Raw genomic sequence first — 20,805 nt, forward strand, 5'->3', positions numbered from 1 at the left:
ATATAATTAAATATATAATTAATCATAATTATATTATAACTTTTATTATGTCATATCAAATATAATCTTAATATTATCAAACAACATAACTAAATATATAATATAATAATAATTACATTATAACTTTAATTATAATATATCAAACTTACCTAAATACATTGAGGACATTGAGGATAATGATAGACGAGGGTAAATTTGGAAATAAAAATAATTAATGTTCCTTAATTTTTTTAAAAAAATACATAAATGAAAGTGGGACCAACAAAAATTTAAAATATTACTTAAATGAGACGGAGGGAGTAGGAAATTTCTTATTACTTAAATGAGATGGAGGGAGTAGGAAATTTCTTACCTATATCAAGATCTATAAATATTCAAAAATCACGTATATGTATTTTTATATGAGATTCAATATAATTTTAATTAAAATGACAATTAATGATTAGTTAATTAGATGTATATATCTAAGTGTAAGTAAAAATTATTAGTCTATATAATAATTGATAAATATGCAATCGTAAGATAGTCATTTCTATTTTTAGCTATAAGAATAAATACTATTAGAAACACATGACCTTTTCACTCTTTCAATTTAAAAGTATAGAAAGACAAATTTATGGTTTTTTAAAATTCAATTATTGGAAAAATTATAAATTCATGAATTAATTATTTAAATAATGTGTTTTTAAAAATAATTTATCATTATAGTGTGAAATTCAAACTATTTATAATTCTAATATTTGCTTAAAAAAAATGCCAATTGAAAATGTGTTTTCAAAGTATAGAAAGTTAACAAGAAATTGCCAATTAAAATGATAGTTTCAAAAGCAAAATACCGCCTTTATAATACGTCACACATTGAAAAGAGTGCAGCATTGGGACATAAAGATTATCACTTGAATTGATTATTTCAAAAGCAAAATGTCATGTCTAATTATGACAATCTTAGAATATAGAAATCATAATTTAAATTGGCTATTTCAGTAGCAAAAAAAGTCACGTTATTATGCTGAAAAGTACTGAAAAGATGAATACATAAAAATTACCACTTGAATTAGTGGTTTCAAAAGTAACACCAAAGTTACCTAAAATCATTGGAAATGACAAAATTGGCAGAAAATTTATTCATTTCTTACAATATGCATGGCCATAAATAATTTAAACAGTCTTAGCTAGTTTTAAAAAAAGCAACTCTCTATATCAAATTAGAGTTTTGCTTTTCTTGCATACATGTTTTTTCTTCTCTTATACTGTAAATTTTTTTTTTCTTAATTTAACCTATTTTTATATTATACATAAGATTTTGAAGTTTTACAGCAATTGATTTTTCACACTAAGAAGTTTTTTTACAACTAAGGTAAAATTTTAAACTTTAATATAAATTATTAGTGTGATATATTGTGTAATATTTTATTTTTTATAGTTTTATTAATATATATATTAAATTAAGTGATAAATTTAATAATATGCGTGTAAGATGTGATAATTGGTTAAAAATAAATTAGTATATTGAATAAATAGTTAAAAATAAATTATAGTTGATATATATTTTACTTTTTTATGATAATTTTTGTGATATATTATATCAATTTTTTTAAAAAATTTTGGAAAGTCAAAATTAGGAGAATGGCAAACACCCTTTTTATTTACATTTTTATAATGTGTAATTATTTTTTTTATTGTGCTTTAAACTTATTTATAATATTATAATTTTTATTTTATAAAATGTAATAATTTTATCTTAGTAGAGAATTCTTACTCCTTTTTAAATTAATGAAAAATTTTCACATAATATAAATTTATATACAACAATTTAATAAATATAGCATATACATTCTAATTAGAATTTTGTATTTATGATTTTATGTGCCAACGATTAAAAAATTTTTTGTCTCAATTTTTATGTATTTATAACTGACTTTTAAAGTTAGCAAGTAAGCCATGGGGATGGACAGTATTTGCATTGGGCATGCGTGATTAGAGGAAATAAATTATCAACATCCTTACAATCTACCTTTTATAATATTGTAGTGGTATTATTCTTGAAATCATCAACTCAAATGGTATTTTTGGTGTACATAAACTGAGTTGATCAATTGATGTGATCAGTTATAAACGTTACTCTTGAAACCGTTAACTAAGATGATATTTTTAATGTACTTAAACTGTACTTAATTAATACTTGATGTGATAGGTTATAAAATTGCTATTTCAATTGACGATTTTGTTACATCACATTATTTTGGTAAATAGTTTAAATATTACATTATAATGATAAATAGTTTTTAAAATTACATTATTTAAATAATTAACCCTAAATTTGCGATTATAATAAGTTCCATTTTATATATATATGGAGAGTAATTATATACTTAAAAAAATTACATTTTCTTAAAATCTCTCCTAAAGAATAAACTTTACTGAAAATTAATTTCAAATAAAAATATTGAATGTCTTTCCCAGCAAACCAATTAAGGATATTTAAAAAAGTCATCATGTGACATATTAAAATTTAGAAAAGTGTGCCGTCTAATTTAATAAAAATATTTAAAATATGACTATATTGCATATAAAAAAATAATTTAGAAAATAATAATGATGTATTAACCAAATTATTTCGAAATATAAATTAAATAGTATATAACTTTACATTTTTTTTTAATCAAATACAATATTATAAAAAATTTACTCATTAACACTTCAAATTAAATTCATTGCTTTTCTTAGAAACTGGCTATAAGGATTATTAAAAATCTTTCTATTTTTCACTTATCAAAATTTCAATCAAAAAAGCAAAATGAAAATGCATAAGAAAAAAATTAAAATAAGATTACAAATGATTATGATGCATAATATTTAAAAGCTTATCATTATATTTGCTATAATATACATATATTTTTTAATCATTTTTTAGTTGCAATTATGATGAAATAGTTACATTCTTATTAAGAACTATTTAAAGAAAAATAATTAATGATAAATATATAAATATTCAAAATTTTAATATAAATTCAAATTACACTTAAATAATTAATTAAAAATTTTACCATTAATAAAATTTTATAATTTGATTTTAAAAAATAAAATATAAAAAATAAATAATATAATATTAAAATAAAATAATAAATAATCTCAAGTCCAATAAAAGGGGAGTTCAACCAAAATAAGTCATATATAATAAGGAATCAATTGTTGGTTTAAAAAATAGAGAGGTGGAGGGTTAAAAAAAAACAAAATTTACCATTTGTAAATCACTTTGATAATGTTACAAATTAGTAGTAATATATATATATATATATATATATATATATATATATATATATATATATATATATATATATATATATATTAATTAGAGATACATGCATCACATGTTGTGATATGATCATCTGAATGACATCTTTGACCAACAAAGAATTATCATCTTACACCTAAAAATTATTATTATTATTATTATTTAATAATCAAAACCTCATAATTTTAAAATTAATTTAAATATTACTAAATTAAAATTCATCAAAGCATACTCATATTTACTTTGGTTTCTTGGCAAAGAAATTTATATCCTAAATGAGTTTTCAATTTTAGTTGTCTTTTTATATTAATTTTTTAAAATTACAAAATTGCAAAAGAAATAATTAAATAAAAGTCAAAGTTGGAGATTTGAATCCATACTTAATAATAAGTAAATAAATGCCATCTTCATTTTTTTCCACAAAGAAAACATAAATATGATATTACACAATATAATAATAAATATTATGTTTATCACACTACTTATATGAAAATTTTGTTTATTATTCTTTAAAAAAGTCTTCCATACATATTTAAAAATAAAAATTATTTTTCTTTGATAGAAATTATTGAAATAATTATGTCTTAATTTGGGATGGGAGAGTAAATGAATTATTATCCAAAGTTATAATTAATCTTAGGAAAGATTGCACAATCATTTGGGTGTTGGTGAGAATGCAAAACAAACCCTTTTCCATAAATTGCTTTAAAATATATAATAATATTTCATCTATCTATTTTTATATGTTATTTTTTAAAAATTATTTTATTTAAAATTATTTATTATTTTATAAAGACTAAAAATTATTAATTAATTTTTTTTTTATTTTTATTCTTATCTCTATATATTCTTATCAATTTTCTTAAATACATGTGATAAAAAATAATTCAATTAATTTTAAAAATATTTAATTATAATTATATAATTTAATAGTTCACTTAATTATTGTGTAAAAATTTTAATAAAAAGTGTACGGATTATTATATATATATAAAACTATATGATTTATTAATTTTCAGTTTGGACTCCCGTGGCCCACGCACGTAAGGATAAGGTTAGAAAATTACAAAGGAACATGAGATATTGAGATGTGAACATATCCTTTTTCTTCTTCTTCTTTTTTCTTTTTTTTTTTTTTTTTCATGCTCAGCTAACAAACATTACCAACCCAATGAAAAGATGTTTTGTTTGTTTTATCGATAAAAATATCAATTTAGTATTTATTAAATTTTTACTTAATTTATAATTTACTAATTTTGAATATCTTGTGATTATTTTGATGTATAACATCTATTTATAAACATAAAATAATAATTTTTTTCCATATATTATTCTTTATTTAAGTTGTAATTATAAAATTTTATACATAAAAAAATCTTTATTTATGTTAAAATATTATCATTTAGAATAATTTCAAGCAACCCATCATCATTATTTATAGTTATTTTATATATTTTTTTTATAAATGATAATTTGAAAATAATTAATTCAATATATCTATCATACATATAAGATTTTGATAAATCTTTTATTTTATAATTAATTTTTTGATGGAGTTTGAGCCGGTTTATTAAACTTATTCTACTTCAACATTAGGTCACTCATAAATATATTTACTTGTAAATTTTACGTTTTAGATATTCATACTTAAATGTGAAAAAAATATATTATCCCACGTTAATTTAGAATAAAGTCTTTATATTATATATAAGATTTCGATAAATAATCTCTAATTAAGTTAATTTTTAGAATGAAATTATGTTCAATTCATTTTTTATATAATATATTCATCATATAATTAGATATTATTTTCTAAATTATTTTTTAAAAATATAATTTTTTAAAAAATAAAATCTTAATCACCTCGCTATATGTATTTTATTTTATTAATAAGTGCTAGGAATGTTTGTAAAGCAAGCTGGTTAATATCACTTTGCATTCCTTCCATTTTCCAAAAGAAAATAAAAAACTATATAATTAATATTTATTTAAATTACTTAAATGAAATTATTTATTACAAAAATGGAAAAATCTTAATCTAAAATTGGTCCCCATTTTCTTTTATTTGAACTACTTGGTCCTTGTCTTGGACTCGGTCTACATCTTCTACACGGCCAGAGACAGGTCATCAATAGCGAGTACAAATTAATCCGTACCGTAGCGAGTAGAGATGAATAATACTTAGGCTTGGCTGGAACTATTATTTAATTATTTATTTATAGGCGTGTGAAGGACGTCTGTCAAATGGATAAAAATAAAAAGTACTGCATTGTTTCAATTTATCGTACTTTTTAAATTATCGTAATTGTCGATAAAATATACATTTTATCGTTGTATAGTATAGTACGTCAACTCGATGTGACGCAAGACAATTTAGACGGTTCTAATCAGATGGCTTTGTATAAAGAAAGAGAGAGGAGTTTTGCTCACATGTGAACGCTCTCCTTTTTATTACGGTGGGGCGCATATTCCTTTTTGTGGTCTGTAATCACATGCTCTTTACTTGATTTCTTTTTTTTTTTTTTTTCAATCAATGAATATGATAAAGAAATAGAATTTTTTTTTACTAAAAAAATTCAAATATTCAAAAAGAAAAATCATATACCCAACTGTTAAAATTACTTTTCATTGAGAAAATATATATATATATATATATATATATATATATATATATATATATATATATATATATATATATATATATATATATATATATATATATATTTAAATATATTTTATGATCTCATAAATGATTTATATAATTTTGAGTAAAAATTTATTATTTATGTATTTTTTAAAAATATAATATTTAAAAATTTTAAAAAATTTAATTTTTTTTAAAAAATATAAAAAAATAATAATCAAATTTTAAAAAAACAAAAGAAGAAAAGAAACATAGAAAAAAAATGTATTTTTATTATTTTTTTTTTTTTTTTAACTTTTACTGTAAATTAGGTTAAATTAACTGACTTTTTTTTTTTTTAAAAATTTTAACCATTAATAATAAAAGGTTAAGAGAAAAACTCAAAAATTGAATGCTACATATTGGATTGATTTGGCATTTCAATTTTAAATTGTAGCATCAAAACATAACTATTTCACTTATTGATTTCACATGTCAATTTTTACTATTTATCATAAAAACATAACTATTTTTCAATTTTCTTTTAATATGATAATTAAAACCCAATTATGGGGATTACTTTAGTAGGTGATTCATAGGTTTGCCCCAAGTCTATTTTCATAAGTTCATGTAATCGGTATATAAGAGATAATTTGTGAATATACAAATGAGTTTTTCATCATATTGTTATATTTAAATAATTTAAAATTTATATTGAAGTGGTATTTATTGTTAAATTTAGTATTTAAAATTATCACTAAATTTTATTTTTTTAAAAATAAATTTAAAATATATTTTATAATATTTTTTTTAATTGTGAATGATATGAACTTTTTAATTTTGAAATTATTAATAAAAAATAAACGCATTTTTAAATTTTTCTTTATTTTTGTGAAAAAATTTATATTTTTCTTAAAAAATAAAGAATAAAAAACTTTTTTTCATAGGCTTGAAGTGTCTCGTTCTCACAGCCCTAGGGACTTTTACAATTTCATTCTCTGATCACCTTTACATCCGATTCTGTTCTGGGAGAGCTCAAATTCACCTTAACATATTCTTTACTGGAGCTCCATGAATGGCCTACTGACGGAATATTGACGGTTTCTTGACTATCCCTCTCACTCATCTTTAGGCTCCAAACAACAAGCAATAAGAACGAAAATTAAAAGATGAATCAAATGGTGTTTACCTTTGAAGAAGTTAAACGGAGTTTCGCTAGAGTATGACATTCGGAAGCACAAGGGAGATGAAGGAGGACATGCAGTGCCAAATGATATAAAATGAACATCTTTTTCTCAATGGCATATATATAGGGGCCATATTTAATGCCCCAACTTCAAAAGAGTCCTTCAAATATGCCTCATCGAAATAATATAAATAAGACAGTTGTCTTGAAATTTAGTTAGCGTGATCCTCATCGAAAATCACGCTGACAATACTATTTCGTGACATAGGGTTGTTGATGAGTTTAAAATTAATATAAAATCCTAAAAATATCCATAGAATATCATCCATCACCAAATAAAAAGGGTTTCCAAACACTTATTTAAGTAGGTTCTTTTAAACTTATAACTGAAATATTATTGGATTACTGTATTAATATTAAAATTAACTTGAAGTACAACCTTATCTTTTCTTTGTTTTAGGTCACTCAAAGATTAATATTCATCACCTAGATATATGGAGAATCATGGGAACATCACTTATAAACTTTTAATTACTAGTTTGAAGTATTAAAACATAAAATTTTTATATTAATTTTCTAACGTTAATAATTTAAATTATAATTTTATTATTAATTAAATATGAAATGCATTGTTAAGTTTATTTGAGAAAATATATAAATAAAAATATAATTAAAACTAATACAGTCGTAATAACAACAAAAAATGACATATCTAAAAGGGTAAATAAAAAAAAATTGATAGAAATTAGAAAAAGAAATAATTAATTTAATATATGAGATGGGGTCATCAATCCAAATCCAAATGTAGACAATAATTTCCCAAGGAAAAAGCCTACCAACTTCATTACCCATTGACCATAATGCCAGTGGGTAGCCGCAAAGTGTTTAAATCTTATTGGCTACCATTTTCATTATTTTTTTTAATTTCAAATTCTTTTATTTTTATTTTTATTTTTACCTTTCATATTTATTTTTTTTATCACGGTGAATTTCTTTCATTTTATTATTATTTTTTAAAAATTTACTTAATTATTTTTATAAACAAGATAGTTATCTTGAAATTTAGTTAGCGTGATCCTCATCGAAAATCACACTGACAATACTATTTCGTGACATAGGGCTGTAGATGAGTCTAAAATTAATATAAGATCCTGAGAATCACTATAGAATATCGTCCATCACTAAATAAAAAGGGCTTCCAAACATCTACTTAAGTAGGTTCCTTTAAACTTATAACTGAAATATTATTGGATTACTGTATTAATATTAAAATTAACTTGAACAGTAGAGTAGCTGCAGAATAGTCGTCAACCTTATCTTTTCTTTATTTTAGGTCACTCAAAGATTAATATTCATCACCTAGATATATATGGAGAATCATGGGAACATCACTTATAAACTTTTAATTACTAGTTTGAAGTATTAAAACATAAAATTTTTATATTAATTTTCTAACGTTAATAATTTAAATTATAATTTTATTATTAATTAAATATGAAATGCATTGTTAAGTTTATTTGAGAAAATATATGAATAAAAATATAATTAAAACTAATACAGTCGTAATAACAACAAAAAATGACATATCTAAAAGGGTAAATAAAAAAATTGATAGAAATCAGAAAAAGAAATAATTAATTTAATATATGAGATGGGGTCATCAATCCAAATCCAAATGTAGACAATAATTTCCCAAGGAAAAAGCCTACCAACTTCATTACCCATTGACCATAATGCCAGTGGGTAGCCGCAAAGTGTTTAAATCTTATTGGCTACCATTTTCATTATTTTTTTTTTAATTTCAAATTCTTTTATTTTTATTTTTATTTTTGCCTTTCATATTTATTTTTTTTATCACGGTGAATTTCTTTTATTTTATTATTATTTTTTTAATATTTACTTAATTATTTTTTTATTTTTTAATATTATTAATTTTAATTAGAATTTGAACTCAAAATCTCATTATTCTAAAAATGATATTAATTTCACTAAATTAAAGCATTTTGATGCAAGTGATGGGAGACATGGAAATTGATTTAAAATGGTAAATCATATAAAAGGGTGAATATTGAAGAGTGAGGAGTCATATTTAAGTTTTCATTTATTAATATTTTAAAAAAAATGAGCTGATAAGTAAATATTTAAAAAATAATATATTTGACCTCTTATATTATAGAATAAATATTTAATTATCAATTTAACATTATTTATAAATCCTCTAGATGGGGATTCTGTTATAATTCACAAAATTTTAGTATTGTTTATTAAAAACAAGTTTTCAAATACATAAGTTGCTCAATTTTGTTAAAAAAAATAAATTAAATTTTTAATGTTTTATATTATAAGACAAGCATGGAAGCAGAGTCAACATTTGATGGGTTTGGTTTAATTTGAAAAAAAAAATAATAATAAATCAGAACTTTTAATAGGTAAAATTAAATTGAATTAATAAGAAAATTAAAATAAATTAAGGAAAAATTACAATTTTAACAAAATTAGTTAGTTCTTCTATATTTAGTCTATTAAGTTGTTTAGTCTTTTTATTAATTTTTTTTTGTTAATAAATGTTAGTCAAATTATTTTTTATTTTCTCTATTTTAGTGAAATTAATTAATTAGCCTTTGAATTTTGACAAACATATAAATTAGTCATTATAATTTTGTTTCGTTAAATTTTTAGTCTCTGTAATTATTTTTTATACTCAAATTGCTTTAAACATTTATCATTTTTTCTCTCTTACTCTATCTTTTTTTTTTTTTTTTTTTTATCTCTTGTTGTGTTTCTTTCTTTATGCACCAAAAAACTACGAGCCCTCATTCTCTCTATATTTTTTATTTTGGTAGAAAATGATATAAACTATCTGTGCAAAAAAGTTAATCGATTTCGGTAGTTCTCCAAGTGATCAAAGCAATAATCCAGAAAAATTATTTTCTAATAGAAAAAATATAAAAATGATGTTAAGAGATTTTAATGAAAATATTTAAATAATTTAAAATAAAATATAAATTCAAATTTAGTATCCTTATAACAAAATTTCTATGTTTTTTCGAAATATTTTGCTTTCAAAATTTAAAAATCAGCTAATTAGTTATACTAAAATAAATAAATTAAATAGTAATTTTTTTTAAAAAAATATAAAAATTAATTAATTAATTTTATTAAAATAGAAAAATTAAGTAACAATTTGATTGGTATTGAAATCTATTTACTAGCATAAAATTTGACAAAAAAAAAATTAAAGAGTTTAACAAAAATAAAATGCTGGACTAAATAGCATATTTTTTAAAATATAAAAATTAAATAATTAATTTTATTTAAATATAAAAATTAAATAGTAATTTTTTATAAATTAAATCAAATTATTTGATTTATTAATTTTGATTAAGCTTATTTTCTCAGATTTATTTTGAACTTAATTCATATTCAATTTTAGTTATATTTTTAACTGTAATTTAATATTTAATAATAACTAATTAAAAATAAATTATTTATTTTATTTCTGTTTAACTAATTAAAAAAAAATAAAATCAAATATACTAACTTTTTATAATAAAAAAATAAAACAAACAATAAAAATCAATAATTTTGAATTAAATCAATTAATTATTAATTACATTTTCATATATAGAAATTTGCATGGAAAGAAAAACTATTTAGAAAATCCAATGGGGAAGTGGGAGGCAGCCGAAAGTAAATCAGAAGAAAATCTTCACTAACAACAACAAACGTCACTTTCAATGGAGTTTGTTTCTTTTGACGTCGTCAGCGTCTCCCCATTGCCCCTATTTCTGTCAACTTTTTAGCATTTATTTTTCCATCTATATGCTTGAAAATTTTATTCTTTAAATATTATTTTAAAAATTCTTTCTTTTCCTGTACGTAAACTTTTTTAATTAATTTCCTGCAAATCGTATTCCATACAGACACAGTCATGAGCATATTAGAATTAGATTCGGATTCAAATCGGACCAATTAAATTTAGGTCCAAGAATATTAATCAATTCAGAGTTTTGAATAGATCAGGAATCAGAAAAAAAGATTAGTTCTAACTCCCTTTTAATTAATCATGAACATCATGAATCAGATTGAATTAAAAATCAGAGGTTAGGCCCATTATTTATTTATTTATAGTGGAATTTTTTTTAGTAAAATTACGGAATTGCCATTTTTTTTTTTTATAAATTTTCAACTTTAAAAAAGTAAAATAGTTATCGGTGATAATTTTACGTACTGTAACAATTATACAATAACTATGCTTTAAAGCACTTTAAGAAAGTAAAAAAAAAAAAAAAAAAGGAAAAAATTGTCACAACAACGATCGCATCTCCCATCTTAGAATTTTCCTGGACTATTATTCTGTCTTTTTAGTTGTTATGTGTTTCAGTCAATTTTTTTTTTTTCCAATGTGTTTCAGTCAATTGACTTATAAATATCAATGTCTTTGTATAGATGAGTTGAACTGACTGCTTTTATAGAACGCAAATGAAATGCAAAACTCATGATGATTTTAGACTCCCTATGAGTACTAGTATAAATTGAAAATAGGCCATAGCTTCTCCTTCTGCAAGATGATAAAGGGTCAAATGGCCAATGAATGTTTCTCGCTTGGCATTCCGATAATTACGTTAATACGATGTAGGAAAATTTAAGGAAAAAAAAAAAAAGATAGAGAGAAAAGTTAAGATATAGGAAATATGAGGTTTAAAGGTATTCAAGAATGTTTTATTTGTTGTAGTATACATATATTTATTTGTATTGCACTAATAATAATTTACCATATGATCGCCTATGCCAAGTGAGTTTGTTCTATTCAACTATAATTCTTTCAAAGTTTAAGTATATCCCTAGTAAGGTAATTATGATTATGAAATATTTGAATTGTGATTATGTGAGTCTAACAAATATAGGTTTGAGTGCTAGCCATATAATAGACTATTCTCGCATTAATAGTGTGCAACTAGCTTGGAAGTCAAGCTACCTAATTGTCTTGTCTTGTCTTGTGAGTGGTAAAACTGAATACTAGAAATACTTGTTACTTCAATATACATTTTTATCCAAGAAATGGCTCATAAGGTAGTAAGGGTCGTTCTTATAGGTATATTACTCTTTTGAGTAGTCCTAGTTGGTTTGCCTTACTCGGTTACTAATAGGACGACTAGTGAGGTTGATTAGCCCTGCAACTAGCCATGGCAGGCTCATTCTCCTTTGTAGCAACCTTACTCGTTACTATGCTTGAGTGGTCAACGTTTAGGCTACCAATCTATACTCGTGTATTATACCCTCATGTATTGCTTGGACCCTGTGTGTGTATATATAGTGAAGGTGTTGCAAATATTATTTGTATTGTATGATAAATTGTGGATGACAAAATGATTCTCGTACGAGATAATGACTCACGTATGTTATATTATGAAAAGACCGATTGATGTGTTTGATTACACTCCTGGTACTATTGGATAATGTATGTTCATGCTATGTAAGAGAAAGATAAGTTGATGCCTTGACGACGCTCTTGGCACATTGCGAAATAAATGTTATAGTTATAAGAAATCATTAGTGACATAAATTCTATGTATGAATTATTTATGTGGTGAAAAACTCATATATATGTTGCATTAAAATGCCTGAAGATTTTTATATATATTTTATTCTTTAGTATGCTTCTACTTAATGGGCCTCCTAATTCACTCCCCTCCTTCTCTTCTATCCCCTTTAGGACAAGACTTAACAAGCAGATAGTGCCCTCTTAGAATAGGGAAAGAGCCTAGAATGTAGTGAAATTGTCAAGGTATATAACTATTGGACATGTATTTATTTTCTATTGATGTATTGTTATTACTATGCTTTGCCAACAGGACTCATGTAATGGATTCATAGTATTAGTGCTATGAGCTTTAAATGTTTAGACCACATGCTACCTGGTATCCACACTAATAAATGTTTATGTGTTCTGTTATGGCTATGAATGATGGTTAATACATGAGTTTAAAGATGTTCATTTCTGTTATATGTTTACCATAGTACTTTATAAATTCATATGGGTCCTATGTGAGGAAATAAATGGTTAGGCTTACTATAAACTTTTGAGGCCTTGTGATGATTTATATAATAACTCTTGTAGATCGTTACACTAGCCATACCTTAGAACAACCAATTCTTAATAGAAGTTGGCTAAAATCAGACCGCAAATGTACTTAAGATTTGTTTTACATTATTGTTAGTTACTGTTAAAAAAAATCTTCAAATATATTAGATAAAATATATTAAAAATTAATTTAAAGTTAAAATTATATATTTTAATCATAAAAATAGCAAAATATTTTTTAAACAGCTTTTTAATAATATTTAAAATAATATTTTATTTGAAAGTTTTGCTTTTTTAGTTGTTTAATTTTAATGTCAAACGGGCTTTAATTAGACGTCTCTTTTGGGTCCAACGTTTGCCCCTTTTTTTAAGTCAGTCATGGAATGTGTATAATTTTTGCTAGGAAGATTCTTAAATATATTATATATGTGGTCTATGTCAAAAAAAAAAAAAAAAGGGTTTATATCAATACAAATGCATATAAATATACAATTTAATTTTTAATTACCTTTTTATATTTGTAATTTAGATTTTAATTATCTATAAATTTAAATAATTTGAAACTAATTTATTAATTTAATCCATAATCATAGGATATGATAATCATATACTATGTTAGTTTAGAAGGTGTTAAGATCTCACGTGAATTTGACCTTAGATACTTTTTTCTTCTTAAGCTAACTTTTGAGATAAGTGAAGTCTGATCATTTTCTTAAGAGAAGGTTTGATTATTTAAAATTTAAATGATCACCAAATAGATTTATATAGGAAAAACTCAATGAGAAATCAGTTAAATAAAATTTTAAAAAATATAATTTATTGAAAATTTTAAGAACAAGAAGTTGAATTTCTAAAAAAGAACAAAATGAAAATGAGTGAGAAAGTGAAGGGAGAGATGATTGATAAGATAAAAACAAGATTGGGAAATTGCGAAGCACTTTACTTGGATTTTATTTTTGAAATTAAATTTTAATTTGGCGGACCACAATAAATACAATTGGCCTTAAAACTATGGACGGTTCAAAAAGCACTTTCAGCTCTTAATTTGGCCTTTTATTGCCGCATGCAAACCATACATATACATATATGAACAAATTGGTTTTGTCGGATGACTGAAGATATGTCGCTCACCAATGGGCCCAAAAGGACTTGTTCAACAACTTCTTCTCCTACTCACAGCCGCGACCACCATCAGCGGAGGCCGTCTCCTGCAGCTAAACTGAACAATCTTGAATCTTCTAATTAGATGTCTTGCTAATATATATCAGATGGAAGAAGTTTTAGCATTCTATATTTTATACTTTGGTTTGAATTGAATAACCTTTTTTTTTTAGACTCTAACCATCTCCTACTATTGAACATGATTAAGATAGAGCTAGCCCACCAACCTGTTGACATTTGCACTAGGAAACTTGTAGGCATATTGGACTAGTAATCTAGTAATTAAAGTGGGTGTCTTGTAATACAAGAATTTCCAAAAGAAATCAATATATGGGTTGAATGACACATCTTTCTCCAAATTTCTTCAGTTTTCAAAAAGCAATCTTCTGATGAACGACTCCCAACATAGATAAGCTAACCAGATATGCATATCTCTGTAAGCTATTCCAGGATCCGTTTATTGCTGATAAAGAATTAAGCATCGTTACAAATGGTATCCTACAACTTCAAATTTTTATTTGCTTTGATTTTCAAATCAGCAAAAAGAAATGAAGAAATACTGAGACTTTCTGACATGACCAAAACTGAACATCAATGCCTCTTCAAATTGCAGCAATAAAATAGTTCTGAGCGATGTACTCACAGGAATAGATAAGATGCTACGTGATTTTCCAAAATAATCCACCACAGGAACGAACCTCTTTAAAAGACTCAAGAGCTTTCTTGTTCGTAATTATGATCAGCTTGAATTTAAAGGGGCAAGGGGTAAAGAGAATGGGGCAAAGAAAAAAATGTTTCATATGAATTCAAAAGCCTACGTAACAATTGCAACACCACGGCGTGGGTGATACAGCCTTTGTATCCCCTATAAGATTATGCACTTAAGCCTAAAATGGAAAATAAAAGTAAGACATGGTCCAGTACTAACATCTAAATATTTTCTGCTTATTATTTGGGGTTGTTAGAAACCTTCATTCTGATGATCGTAAACAGCCCCCAGGAAGAAGAAACCAAAACTTATCAGCATTCTCTATCAGATATGCAGGAAGATGAACTGCAGAAGCTGAATGACGTGGTGAACCCATCTTTTTAATCAACTCCTGAAATGTGTACTCCTCTGGGAGCATATCAAACAGATCATCTCCGCTGCAAATGAGTTTATGAATCCTAGAGTAATTTAGATAATCTTTTCTTCTCACTCTATATGCATGACTATAAGCAGTCATCTTAAACACAATTTCCTTAAGTCGTTGAAAGCAAAAGCTACAATGCCATCCAGCATCAGAAAAGATAAGGTCAGTTTGACGAGAATGCCGGTATCTGGTCCAAGGGCTATAAATATGGACTGTGGCATGCCAGCTGCTGCAATCTACTGGCAATTCAAATGAGTATATGTAGTGCCTTAGCTCTAGATGCAAGACTGGTGGTATTCCATCACACCATTGTAGTAGTTTCACAGTGTGAGGGCTTGGAATCTTATCAGTGTCTGACATAATAAGCAAGTCACCATTTGAGATCCCTGCACGGAGAAGCAAACTATTCACTGCTGTCCGCTGCTCTGACTAAAGTACAAAGGGATCTTCATGTGGCCGATGGATAGCAGTACGACCTGGAAATACACCATGGATAACCTTGTCCTCAGCAAAGGCAAACTGCCCCTGGTTTGAGGCAAAGAAGAGGGGTTTGGGAATGCCTGTGAAAGTGGCGTTGGACTCGAGGATTACAAATTTAGTGATGTAGGGATGAAGCTTACGCCATCTGATCTCAAGAATGTCTAGCTCATTGCTGCAGATGATGCCATCGAAGACACGACGAGGTTCGGTGCGGAGGGACCAGCCATGAAGGTTGCAAAGATGCTCCATTGAAACATTCTCTGCATAATAGTGAGGCAGGCGCTTGAAGGGAGGAGGGGGATTGTCCCAAAGTGGGCGCAAAAAATAGGAGATTTTCTGGGCATATGTGAAGATTCCAATAACACAAATTGGAAAAAGTACCAGGAGTATAATAAAAAGAAGCCTCCAAGGTGCTCTTTTGGAGGTTAAGCGGAGAGGTCGAGGGGCCATGCTTTGAAGTAGATGGAACCTGAGGTAGAGTTACTGACATATTAGTCCCAATATGATTACCCCGAGAATCATGGCTCTACTTGTACTAATCACCTGCAAAACATTCAGTAGTTAACAAAGACAAGAATAATTACAAAAACTGTTGTCTTTTTATGAAAAACATAAAAATTGAATATAAGGGCTTCAAGATGTGTCGCTAAGTATATCCTACTGAGGAATTAAACGATATTTAGGTTCAAATGGATCAAAAGTTGAGAAAAAAAAAATTCTACTTCTATAATTCCCAAGGAGGAAAGAGAAAAAGTTAAATGACAAGCAAGGAATGGTACATAACTGCCTACAACTAAACAAAATTACAAACTAAAAAGGCAAGCTCAGCAGCACAACATAAGAACTCCAAGTGAATTGCCAAGATGTATAGAAATTAGAAATATTTGATAAACAAACACACACGAGGATCCTTCTTAAACGTGAAGGGTCATAACTAACATCAAAATCCCAGTTAAAAAGCTCCACAGAAAATAATCTAGCCTTAGACATCATAGAAAAGATCTCAAATGTATGGCACTAAGAAAACACAATCACCACAGCTTTGAAATTTCTTTGGATTTTTACAGGGCATGCTATAGAAAGTCAAGGAAATTGGCCTGTAAAATTAATTAAAAAAAATGGAAGAAACAAATGGCTGATGCAAGGACTAATATGTGAGCAAATAACTGTAAAGTGGAAGAAAGACATGAAAATTCTGAGGAAATCAATCATATCTCTTTATGATAGTGAGAAGGAGATGATCACTAAGTCAATTCAAATGATAAACACTTCACAATTCATGCAAGTGCATTTCCTCAAATAATTTGGTGCAGAAGCAGAAACTAGCATACACATCTCAAGAATAATGTTACTTCCACCAAAGAAAAACACATTGATTAAGATAATAAATATATAACAGTTACTTATAAATCATACAGAAAATGGGAATGTGAAATACTGCATTTGACCTGGGTATGTACATATTCAATACTATATTTGAATATCCATAGCACCATTTGGTGAAAAAATAAAATCGGCTATGCAAGGGGCCAACTCTCTTGGTTTTTCAAGTTTTAGGCTAAGCAACCAAGAAGCTGCTAAGTATAAAAGCTATGCATGATATATGCATTGTCATAATGTCATTAATGCTACAATCAATCAGTAGTCAACATGCATCCTTAAGCAACCTATGTGAATTGTCCTATAAAAAACATGTAATAAGCACAAATGCATCAAGCAGGAACAGAGAAGAATTTGTTACTGAAATAAACCTGGTCATGAAAAAACAGCTCAGAGCTGATAGCAAAAGAAGGTTATCCTCGTGATAGATAATCTACATACAGGAATCTTAGAGGACAACCAATTATGTCACCATTGGCTGATAGACCCATGGTTCCTGTTATCCCAGCAGTTCCTATACATAAAGTATTAACGGCTATCAAGTTCAAACAACCTGAATGTAGTTTGATTCATGACCACTAAGTAAACCAAATTCTCTTCTCACAATCTAGGGAATGATCCAACGAATAGAATATAATTCCTGAAAAGAAAAAGAATCTCGGTAGACCAATCACAATGATAATAATTCATAAGTAGAAGAAAGAAAAACTTTGCACATGCTTGAAATGGGTGTCAACAAAGGGAAGGAAATAATCTATTGACAACAATATTTTGTTGAATAAGGAAACTATGTTTAAATAAATGAACATTTTGCCAAATAAAAAAGCCCATTTCATAATGGATCCTAGTGTCTATAGTAATATAAAATTTCTTTGAATAGGTAAGAAACATGTGTGATAGAATAATACGGAGTTGACTATGAAGCTGATACATTAATTGGCAGTTCAAATAAATAAATAAAAAATGCATTAATTGGAGCTTCACAATGCTAACAAAGAATGTTGGAATCTATTTAATTGAAATCTATTAGTTACAACTGAGAGTATACATAAGAAGCAATATCATTAAAAATTCAAAATAAGTGGAAAATAAATGTCAATATTTAAATACTAAAACAAACAGCAACCCGTATTATTTTTTTTACTTTCCAAGAAAAGGCAAAAGAACAAAACTTTATCACTCCAAATCATTTACAAGAAAAAATTTTTTGAATTCCATTTTCTTTCTTTTCTTCTTCCATAGCTGAAATTCCGTATGTAAGATCAAACCCCGATTACTTGCCTTAAAAAGAAGAAATTAAGCTCAAAAATTCAAAACACCCATAATTACGGCAAAAAAGGGTTACTTCTAGAACACAAATTGATTTCAAAGCAATTAAAACGACAGAAGAAAACGAATAAGACGGCAAGAGGCCAAACAAGGAAACCAACCAAACACGGAAGAGAATTCCATCAAGCGGAAGAGAAATCGAAAAACTCAATTCAAATAGCGGGCAAGGGAAATTTAAAAAAAAAAAAAGAGAGAGAGAGAGAGAACGAGAAGAACAAAATGATTTTTTTATTAAAAAAGGAAAAATAATAATGAAATATAAATACAATACCTTAATGAACTACTAAAGCCCCTCTTAAACAATTCCCGATTTCCCTCCAGTTCATCTAAAATTACAATTTAATCCCTTCCGCCATTTCTAATTCTTAGAGCTTGAGAAGGAAGTGAGAAGTTGAGAACGCTTTTGTGGCGAGAGAAGGAAGGAAGTGAAACAAGAGACACATGCCATGGGATGACAATGACGGAGGGAGGACCGAGAAGAGCGTGTGGAAGAGTATCCTCTACAGTCAAGACTGCAAATAGACAAAGCTTTTAGACTGCGAAAGTTTACGAGGAGAAACATTACCTGTTCCCACATTAGATCTTTGGGCTTTGGATGTAGAGGAGCAAAGCTGGCGAGGCGATGAAATTAAATGATGATGTGGCGATTGAAGATTAAAGAAAACAAAATGACCATGAACTCTAAAGCGGCTGAATCCGATACGAACAATGACGTGGCCGTTCGCAGCAATATGCTATTGTGGGTTACTAATTGTAACTAACGGCCACAACGTTCGGTAATCAAACTAGAAAAGAGCAACGCAGCATATTCCCATAAAAATTTACACCCTCCGTCCCGCAATTTAAGGCACAATTTAATCAATTAATTAATCTTTTAGAGTCAATTTTAAGTCCCTTATGGAGCTAAAATCTAAATTTGATGCTATATACATAAATTAGAATCTTTTCTATTTCACTCACATTAAACAAACAAAGATGAGTATCTCAACATTAGAAAATTTACTTAATTAGAATCCACCTACTGCAACCATGCATCCACCTTTAGAAATTTCATTTGGTTTGAATAGCTCACCACATGTTTCCATTGATTTGAATTGCAATCCACCTTTTGACACATATCCAAATGAAGAAATGAATTACCTTCCAGATTTGAATTGGACTCCACTAAATAAGGTCAGCAATTGTGTTAATTTCAACTGTAATAATGATACTAGACTTGATGATTTGCATTGCCCAAACAAGAAGAACATGAGTTTGGAGCTAAAAAATGCTATCATAGGAATGCTTCCCCATCATATGCAATAGGGAATTTACCAAATGGAACAATTTTGAAGGTCAGCAATCGTTTTTCTACACCCAAATGATCAGTTTATCAAATTTGGCATGAAGCAAAATATTTTTCTGGTACAAATGGTGAGATAGGAATTCCATCTATCGAGCAAGGGAAAAAGGATCCCAAGATAATTGACATTGATTTATAAAAAATTAAAGAAATTCCTTTTTGTCATCAGACAAATATAAGATCATTAGCAAATGCATTGGGTTTGGCAAAATCAACCATTCATTGAAGAATCAAAGATGGAAGTATTTAACCTTATTCAAATGTTATTAAGCCACTTTTGAAGGATGAAAACAAGAGAGCCAGGTTGGAGTTTTGTTACTCAATGATTGATGAAGGTACACTTGTTTCTAAACCCTTCTTCATTAACATGTATGATAGAATTCACATTGATGACTAGTGGTTTTACATTTCTAAAACTTCTCAAAAATTTTATCTCCACCCTAATGAAGAGGAGCCTATCAAACCTGCAAAAGTAACAGATTTATATCAAAGATTATGTTCTTGGCTGCTGTTGCTTGCCCACAATTTGGCACCGGCAATACAGAATTTGATAGAAAAATTAGAATTTGGTCATTTGTATTTAAGGATAAAGCCAAGCGGAACAGTAAAAATTGTTCGCAAGGACTGTAAAGACCAAGCCAATTTTGTCTATTACGAAAATGTTGTTTGTTCATGTTAAATTAACAATTTGTTGCCATAAATTAAAGAAAAATGGCTACTCTTCAGTTTTAAGACTCTTTATGTTCAGCAAGATAACGCCAAGCCTCATTTGGATGTTTATGATCATGAGT

General features: G+C 26.6%; 1 pseudogene; it reads right to left on the reverse strand.

Moving 5' to 3' along the window:
- Positions 1-15,125: 15,125 nt before the first annotated feature.
- On the reverse strand, positions 15,126-19,384 carry LOC110635743 (uncharacterized; annotated as a pseudogene).
- Between the last annotated feature and the right edge of the window lie 1,421 nt (positions 19,385-20,805).

Source organism: Hevea brasiliensis, chromosome 17 (assembly GCF_030052815.1).
Source record: "Hevea brasiliensis isolate MT/VB/25A 57/8 chromosome 17, ASM3005281v1, whole genome shotgun sequence".
Taxonomy (NCBI): Eukaryota; Viridiplantae; Streptophyta; class Magnoliopsida; order Malpighiales; family Euphorbiaceae; genus Hevea; species Hevea brasiliensis.